Genomic DNA, 9,759 nt, shown 5'->3' on the forward strand with positions numbered 1-9,759 from the left:
GGGTGCAATGTCCCAAAGAAATCAACAGCTCACAAATGGATAACTCAAAAAGAGACAAGACAACATTGAAGATGAAGCTTGCAGTGACAGATCGTATGCATCAATTTACATGGAAAAAATATACTCTTGTTCACGTCCTAAAGAGAACCTATGATTACCAGCAGAAACACTAATCAGTATCATCTGGATCTCAATTGGTTCATCCTACATAATTCTGACTGAAAATAAAGTGGAGGAAACTCTGATTAATGGGTGCCAAACCCATTGTGCCCCGATCAGTTGCAGACAAGGGTGGAGTTTTTAATGGAAACATTAAACAAAGTGAATCAAGATCCTAAAGTACTTCTTCCTAAGTCTGTCACATAGATGAAACATGGCTTTACAAGTACAATCCTGAAAACAAAGGACAACCAAAGCAATGGCTACTGAGGTAGAAGTAATCTAATCAAACCAAAAGTGGACTGGTCAGGAGCAACCATCATGCCCACAGGTTTTCAGGATGCTCAAGGCACTTTGCTTGTCGACTTCCTGGATGTCCAAAGAATGACAACATCTGCTTCTTAGGAGACAATTTTGATAAAGTTAGCTAAAGATATAGCAGAAAAATGACCAGAGAGCTTCACCATAGAATCCTTCTCAATTTCTGATTTCTTTTTGTTTCCTAATCTAAAAAAAAATCTTTAAAAAGCACCAAATTTCTTCCATCAGTAAGTTAAAAAACAAAACTAAACAAACAACAACAACAGTGAAAACTGAATTCATTCAGTTCTTCGGAGATGGACTAAATGGCTGATACTTGCGCTAACAAAATGTCAAATCCAATGGAGTTTCTGTAGAGAAAAAAGTTTACATTTTTATTTTAAAATTCCATTTTCCATGAAATTTTGAAGTCTCCTCATATACAAAAAATAAAATTAGCATTCTAGCTACTTGTTAAGTGTACGTTGCTGTGGTTCTAAGTACACTGACAATTTTGTGTGATCGTTATCCATTTCCACACCTGTTTCATCTTCCTAACAGAAACTCTCTCCGTTAGACAAAAACTCCCAATTCTCTCTTTCTCCCAGTCCCTGGTATCCTATTTTCTGTCTCTATGAATTTGCCCAGACTAAGTCCCTCATATAAGTTGAATACTAGAAGATCTGGCCTTTTGTTATCTGAATAACTTTGGATTCTTTCTTAGATATTGTGAATGTTTGTTGTGGAGATTTTAGATTCTATTATGGTCCTCTAGGGAATGTTGACACTGTTGTTTTAGTTCCCAGTTAAGTTGCTTGGACTTAAACTTCAAACTCTGCCTTCAAACTCTGTACTTGAATCTCCCCGGAGTCTTTTTTGTTCCTAGCTGGTTTGCTTGCTGACACACAAAAGTTTGTACACAGAATTTGTGGCTCTTTCTCTCTGAGTCTCTACTTTCTACCATTCACCCTTAATAGTGGGTAAATATCCTCTGGGATTTCTGTTTATTTTTAATGTTATTTAAGTTTCCCTGTATAGTTCAGATTTTAGCATGTGACTGATTCACGATTAAATACCATGTAATGGAAAAGCCAATACTTACTGGTTCTGCCTTTCAGGTATCAGCTTCCCTCCAGAATTGACTTGCTTTTGTTATTCTCCAGAATCTTCAGATAGTTTCAAATTCTATTTTGCCCAGAGTTGTAGTTATATGTGGTAGGGTCAGTCTGATAGAATCTTGTTTGGCAATTCCCTTGGCTGACTTTTGAACAGAGAGATAATAAGTAACACTATCTGAGTAAGTCCTTGGTTTGCCAAGCCTCCCTGAAGATCGTAACCCACCAGGATGCTTTGCGTACATGCACATCTCAGCTGTCCCCCTGTGGAAATTCTGATTTAGTAATTCTAAATTGGGAATCGGTAGGATATGCTTTTAGAGAGGCTCTGGGTGATTCTTATTTTCAGGCAAACATCACCCTAGACCCTTTCTGCTAAAATGTGGGAGTTTGTAGGGCTGTAGAATCGCAGGCAGACTTCTCTCAAGTGATACGGAATGTGAATTGGACATTTTAACAGCACCTGAGGTAATCACAGGAACATTAAAGTAACAGGGACATTGGAGTGCCACTGGCTTGGGCTGCTGTAATCTTTTGATGTAGCGTATGAAGTTCTCACTGGTTGTCTTTTCTATTATGTATTCACTCATCAGATGCTTTTGGTAATAAATAAAATGGACACAGATCCTGATTTTATAGTCAACAGCCAATGCATAAATAAACAAGTGCATAAATTGCTACCGGCTTGCAACATACTACAAAGGAAACAAACATGACGAAGAGATCCAAGCCAGTGGTTCTAAAATTATAAACAATTTAGAATCACTTAGAGGCTTTAAAAAAAAATCACAAATACCAAGGCTATACCCTCAGGCAAATTAACAGAATTTCCAGGTTTGGGACCCTGGCATTCCCAGATAATTCTAATGTTCAGCCAAGGTTGAGAACTGATTAAACACGCAGAGAGTAGTTGAAGACAGCTTAGATGTCAAGAAAGGTCTCATTTAGTCTGAGACCAGAATCCCAGATTCTAGGGAACAGCACTCTTGGAGGCATAGAAACACTAGGGAAGGGATACCCTTGGTGTATCTGAGGAACAGAAACAGGCACTGTTAACTGAGGAGTGATTAAGCTAGAGAATGACACGAGACCGAGCCAAAGCCAAACCATGTACACTTGCATCCGTACATCATTTATAGGTACTTGGTATACATGGGTCTCAATTTTAGGTATGTTAAAAATCTGTCAGCTGGCGCAGTGGCTCACTTGGCTAATCCTCCGCCTGCAGCACTGGCATCCCATATGGGCACCGGGTTCTAGTCCCGGTTGCTCCTCTTCCAGTCCAGCTCTCTGCTGTGGCCTGGGAGGGCAGTGGAGGATGGCCCAAGTGCTTGGGCCCCTGCATCCTCATGGGAGACCAGGAAGAAGCTCCTGGCTCCTGGCTTTGGATTGGCGCAGCGCTGACCATAGCGGCCACTTGGGGAGTGAACCAACAGAAGGAAGACCTTTCTCTCTGTCTCTCTCTCTCTCACTGTCTAACTCTGTCAAATAAAAAAAATTGTCACAAGTGTTAGAAGAATTTCAAATTAATTATGGTAGAGTATGTTTATTTTCATAACTTTTTTTATTTTGCTCAGTGAGAGATCTTCTAAGCTTGGGGTTTCCATGCATAGCCATTTTTTTCTCTTATATTCTATTTTACTAAATTAGAAAAAACCTGACTTGTCAACAGGGATGGTAGCAAGGATGTGATTGGTTCAGATACATGATTTCAGATAGTCTAATTGAACATGGACAGAGAAATTATATCATGATGTCCAATAAAGACTCTAAGTCGACAAGTCTTTTTTAAATTTTTTAAAATTTATTTGAAATGCAGAGTTACAGTGAGAAGAGAGAGAGAGACAGACAGAGAGAGAATTCCATCTGCTGGCTGCAACAGCAGGGGCTGGGCCTATCTGAAGCCAGGAGCCAGGAGCCAGGAGCTAGGAGCTTCCTCTGGGTCTATGAGGGTGTAGGGGTCCAAAGACCTTGGGCCATCTTCTACTGCTTTCCCAAGCCATAGCAGAGAGCTGGGTCAGAAGTGGAGCAACCAGGACTCGAACCGGCACTGAAGGCAGCTACCCACTTCGTCACAATGCTGGCCCCGTCAATAAGTCTTTTATGGCTTTATCTCAACCTTCATCTGGGTTATTGGCTTTTCTTTTTTTTTTTTTTAAACTTTTATTTAATGAATATAAATTTCCAAAGTACGATTTATGGATTACAATGGCTTCCCCCCCATACCGTCCCTCCCACCCACAACCCTCCCCTTTCCCACTCCCTCTCCCCTTACATTCACATCAAGATTCATTTTCGATTATCTTAATATACAGAAGATCAGCTTAGTATACATTAAGTAAGGATTTCAACAGTTTGCTCCCACACAGAAACATAAAGTGAAAAATAATAGATGATTTTTTTTTAAATGATGATGAAATCAGAGCAGACCTATTGTCATGTTTAATCCCAGTGAGAGTCAAGTTGGGAATTGATAATTTCTTTTCTTTTTTTTTTTTTTTTTTACAGAGGATCAGTTTAGTATGCATTAAGTAAAGATTTCAACAGTTTGGCTTTTCAAAGCCTCTGGTGATGTGGCAACTGGGCTTTCTTTCTTTTTTAAAGATTTATTTATTTATTTGAGAGGCAGAGTTAGAGAGAGAGACAAAGAGACAGACAGAGAGAATCTTCCATCCTCTGGTTCACTTCCCAGATGGCTGAAACGCCCCGAGCTGGATCGATCTGAAGCCAGGATCCAGGAGTTTCTTCCAAGTTTCCCACGTAGGTGCAGGAGCCCAAGCACTTGGGCCATCCTCCACTGCTTTCCCAGGCCACCAGCAGGGAGCTGGTGGGACTCAAACTGGTGCCAGTGCCACAAGCGGAGATTTACCTACTAAGCCACAGCATCAGCCCATGGGCTTTATTTCTTATTGCATGTAACAATCCAAAGTTCAGACTTTGTGACATCTATTATTAAGATGTACACAGAAAGGTACCAGGTTGAAAGTTTCATATGCTTTTTTTGACAGGCAGAGTTAGACAATGAGAGAGAGAGACAGAGAGAAAGGTCTTCCTTCCGTTGGTTCACCCCCCAAATGGCCGCTACAGCCGGTGCGCTGCGCAGATCCGAAGCCAGGAGCCAGGTGCTTCCTCCTTGTCTCCCATGTGGGTGCAGGGCCCAAGCAGTTTGGCCATCCTCCACTGCCTTCCTGGGCCACAGCAGAGAGCTGGACTGGAAGAGGGGCAACCGGGACAGAACCGGTGCCCCAACTGGGACTAGAACCCGGTGTGCCGGCACCGCAGGCGGAGGATTAGCCTAATGAGCCACAGTGCCGATCAGTTTCATATGCTTTCAATTTGTAAACTGTATGCTATGCCTATGGAGATCTGCAGTGGTCCATCGAGACAGTGTTTATGGGAAAGCCAAGATCAATTCTTTTGACATTGGTGGGAATCAATAGCTACATCAGGGCTATCAGCACCACTCTCCCACCCTTCAAATACCTCCCAGATAGATATGCATAGATTCCACCAAGCTGGCTCATTTTGCTTAGCGGTTCACTCTCCTGCATCTTCCATTGTCATCTGGTTTTCTGCTCTTGTGCTATAGTCTAGCATATTATTGCTGAGAGACAGAGAAAGACCTGCCATCTACTGCTTCCCTCCCAAACGCCTGCACCCGCTGCAAGTGGAGGATCCAGACTTCAGTCAGTCCCTGTGATGTGGGATGTGGCTGTCCACCAAAAGCTCACTCCCATCTGTGGTACTTTAAACAGTGCACAGGTATTATGAATGGAGTCCTTTTTCCATTTGTGTGAGTATATTTCATTTTTACTGTTATCAGGGAAAGCTTTAATTTTTGCCTTTAGTTGCTTTATTGGATCTTTTAATAAGTTCAGATAGTCTTTTATTGTTAATTTTCTCAAACATAACAATTAATAATTATTCATGTAATTTGTAAATAATTGTAATATCATATTTAATAGCTACTTCTTTTTTTTTTTTTCTTTTAATTCGTATTTATTTTATACTGAGTTTATTCCCGAGCCATAAGTTTTTGCTTCTTTAGTTTCTTCTGGGATATCTTTTTCTTTTGTGCCACCTCCTCTTCTGGCTTAGGAACAATCTGTTCCTTCTCAGTGAGGATCATCTCGATGTGGCACGGGGAGCTCATGTACGGGTTGATCCGGCCGTGGGCTCTGTAGGTCCGGCGGCGCATCTTGGGAGCCTTGTTCACCTGGATGTGCTCAATGACCAGAGAATCTACATCCAAACCCTTCAGCTCAGCATTACTCTCTGCATTTTTAAGCATGTGCAGCAGAAACTTTTTTTGGGCCAACGACCCTGGGTCCAACCCCACTGCTTGGCCTGGGCACATCTACCAACTCCACCATTGTACCGACGGAATGGCACACACTGCTTCTTTAACGTGACGTCTTTCAGGTATTTGGTGGCTTTTCGGATATGCATACCCTTGATGGCCTGGGCAGTTTCTCGAGTGTTCTTAAAGTGAACGCGAAGATTCGAGCCTCTTGATTTGCATGATTTTGTGGGGTTTTCTGGGTCCAGTGAGTAGCGAACCATTTTCGCAGGTCACCTAAGGCCGCTTACAGGAAGAGCGCTACTTCTTTTTTAAAAGATTTATTTGTTTATTTGAAAGAGTTACAAAGAGAGAGTAGGAGAGGCAGAGAAAGAGAGAGAGGTCTTCCACCCACTGGTTCACTCCCAATTGGCTGCAATGACTGGAGCTGTGCCAATCTGAACCCAGGAGCCAGGAGCTTCTTCCAGGTCTCCCACGTGGGTGCAGGGGCCCAGTGGGCCATCTTCCACTGCTTTCCCAGGCCAAAGAAAAGAGCAGTTGGGATCTGAACCGGCGCCTATATGCCATGCCAGCACTGGAGGCGGTGGCTTTACTTGCTATGCCACAGCACCGCCCCCAGTTACCTCTTTTTAAATAAAAGATTTATTTATTTATTTGAAAGGCAGAGCTATGTAGAGGCAGAGAGAGAGAGAGAGAGAGAGAGAGAGAGAGAGAGAGAGGTCTGCCATCTGCTGGTTCACTCCCCAGATGGCCACAGTGGCCGCAGCTATGCCAACCCGAAGCCAGGAGCCAGGAGCTTCTTCTGAGTCTCCCACGTGGTTGCAAGGGCTTAAGAACCTGGGCCATCTTCCACTGCTTTCCCAGGCCCTAGCAGAGAGCTGGATGAGAAGTGGAGCAGCTGGGACTCGAATCGGTGCCCATGTGGGATGCTGGCACTGTAGGTGGCAGCTTTACCGGCTAGAACACAGCAGTGGCCCCAATAGCTACCTCTTATTTCTGTTTCCTGTTTTATTTGTGTGGACTAAATCTTACAAAACAGGCCAAGGGAGCATTCTTGTTTTGTTTCTGCTTTTTAATGCCTTACCTCTGGTGGTTCAGTATCATTTAAAAATGTTGATTGTTTATTTATCTGATGTTAAAGTGTTATTTTTATTGTTACTTTATAGAAGCTCTTTCACAAATCAGGAATAGATGTTGGTGCTTTTCTAAGTACTTAAGTTTGAATGCTTAAGATAAATTAATTAAAACAAGTACCTTATATAATTTACTGATGTGATCTATTAATTTCTTAAGCATTTATCTTTTCTCACATTTCTGGAATAAAACTATATGAGTAATATAAGTGCTTATTTTTGAATTTTTTCTAGCGGTTTATTAAAGATTTTGTTACTTATGTTAAAAAATGTGAAGAATCCTACACATAAAAAAGAATTCTAGATTAATCCCAGGCTTTAGAATTGAGATTATGCCAGTTACATAATGTGCTTTGGGTAGATTTTCATCTGTTTGCTTTCCCTGTACTGGATGTGGCATGGAATTTCATGATTCTCTGAAAACTTGAAAGAAGTTCCATATAAAACAACCATAGTGTAGAGATTTTGGGGTGATAAATTCTTGAAAGACTTTTCTTTCTTTATCATTGGTCAGTTCAATTTTCTTATTTCTTGAACCAATATTCATGCTTTATATTTTTGATGAAGTACTCCATTTCATTAAGATATTAAAATTACTAGCATATGGAGCCAAGATGGCGGAATAGTGAGGGCGCGCACCGATAGTTCGGGAAAATTTAGTTTAATAAAAGGGGAGTTACGGTAGCCGCAGAAAATAGAACCAAACAAAAATTGCAGGGGAAACCCTTCTGAATGGAGCAGGCGTGAATCGGACGACCTACTGGGAGAACAAGGTCGCCCACCGCACGGAAGCAAAGTCGCGGGACCCAGCCGCAGAAGCCCCAGGGTCTGCGCGACAGTGCTCCAAGGAGAGTGCACGCCACACAGAAAACAGCGGGGAGACTTGAGACGCTCAGGGCTCCGAGTCCACACATCAGCGCTGGAAGGGGAGGTGAGCTCAATAACCCGAGACATTGGTGGGGAAACGGGGGTCAGAATCTAGAGGGGGGCCGGAAAGTGCAGCAAACTCACTACCGGAAAGAAGGAAAAAAAAAAGCTTTGGGGTTTCTCTTCCCCCTAACCTTGCAAAGGTTACAAGCCTGCAAGACTTGAAGAATTCCCAAGAGACAAAGAGCAGGCCTCCTCTTTGGATTTACATATCAGTGGGGGAGAGTTAAGGAACTGAGTCACTACAATTCAGTAGCCTAGGCAACCCAGTGGGAGTCCAGAGGAGCCAAAGACTGGAAGCTAAATACCATCAATTCTGCACAGCCCTGCCCTGCAGTGTTACTTACCCCCGAATAAATAAAATAAATAAATAAATAAAAAGAGAGAGATTTACCACGCATAACCTGAGGGTGTCACCTTTGCACACCCTTAACCTGGAAGAACCAGGCAGAGCTCTCAGGCCCCACCCATCTCAAGCCTCCAAGGCTCCTCCAACAGCAGGCAGTCCACTTAACACGGACACAGTATAAAAAAAAAAAAAAAAGAAAAAAAAAAGCGCACAGTGACGCAAGAAGAATTAACTATGCCGAGTAACAAACACAGAAATAGAGGGAGCAAGATCAACGATGACACTATGATGCCTCCAAATAAGCAAAACACCCCAAGCCAAGAGTATGAAGATGATGAGATAGAAGAAATGCAAGATACGGATTTCAAAAAATTTATGATAAGAACATTTAGAAGTTTTCAAAAGCAAATCCTTGAACTACAGAAATCCTTAATGGACAAGATTGAAAATCTTTCTCGTGAAAATGAAATTTTAAGGAAGAGTCAAAATGAAACTCAGAAACTAGTAGAACAGGAAAGTGTAATAGTCAAGAGAAATCAAAATGAAATGAAGAGCTCAATAGATCAAATGACAAACACATTAGAAAGCCTTAAAAACAGAATGGGTGAAGCAGAAGAGAGAATATCGGACTTAGAAGATAGAGCACAGGAAAACATACAGTCAAACCAAAGAAAAGAAGAGGAAATTAGAAACCTGAAAAATATTGTTGGGAATCTACAGGATACTATTAAAAAAACCAACATTCGAGTTCTAGGAGTTCCTGAAGGCATGGAGAGAGAGAAAGGATTGGAAGGCCTTTTTAGTGAGATACTAGCAGAGAACTTTCCAGGTTTGGAGAAGGACAGAGATATCCTAGTACAGGAAGCTCATAGAACCCCCAATAAACATGACCAAAAGAGATCCTCACCACGACACGTGGTAATTAAACTTACCACAGTGAAACATAAAGAAAAGATCCTAAAATGTGCAAGAGAGAAACGTCAGATTACTCTCAGAGGATCTCCAATCAGACTCACAGCTGACTTCTCATCAGAAACCCTACAAGCTAGGAGGGAATGGCGAGACATAGCACAGGTGCTAAGAGAGAAAAATTGCCAGCCCAGAATATTATATCCTGCCAAGCTCTCATTTGTGAATGAAGGTGAAATAAAGACCTTTCATAGCAAACAGAAATTGAAAGACTTTGTGGCCACTCGTCCGGCCCTGCAAAAGATACTTAAAGATGTGCTACACTCAGAAACACAGAAACACGGCCATCAATATGAAAGAAGGGAAAGGAAGAACACCTACCAGTAAAAGAGCATGGGAAGCTCAAAGCATATACTAGAAAATATTTCCGGGAAAATGGCAGGGCAAAGTCACTACGTATCAATTGTCACATTGAACATTAATGGTCTGAATTCTTCAGTTAAAAGACACCGTTTAGCTGACTGGCTCACAGAACACAACCCAACTATTTGTTGCCTACAAGAAACA

At 41.9% G+C, this 9,759-nt stretch overlaps 1 pseudogene; it reads right to left on the reverse strand.

The window, feature by feature from the left end:
* Window positions 1-5,546: 5,546 nt before the first annotated feature.
* LOC149126505 (large ribosomal subunit protein uL22 pseudogene) lies at window positions 5,547-6,180 on the reverse strand (annotated as a pseudogene).
* Between the last annotated feature and the right edge of the window lie 3,579 nt (window positions 6,181-9,759).

This window comes from Oryctolagus cuniculus, chromosome 5 (assembly GCF_051225735.1).
Source record: "Oryctolagus cuniculus isolate XC-2025 breed Fujian yellow rabbit chromosome 5, ASM5122573v1, whole genome shotgun sequence".
NCBI classification, from domain to species: Eukaryota; Metazoa; Chordata; class Mammalia; order Lagomorpha; family Leporidae; genus Oryctolagus; species Oryctolagus cuniculus.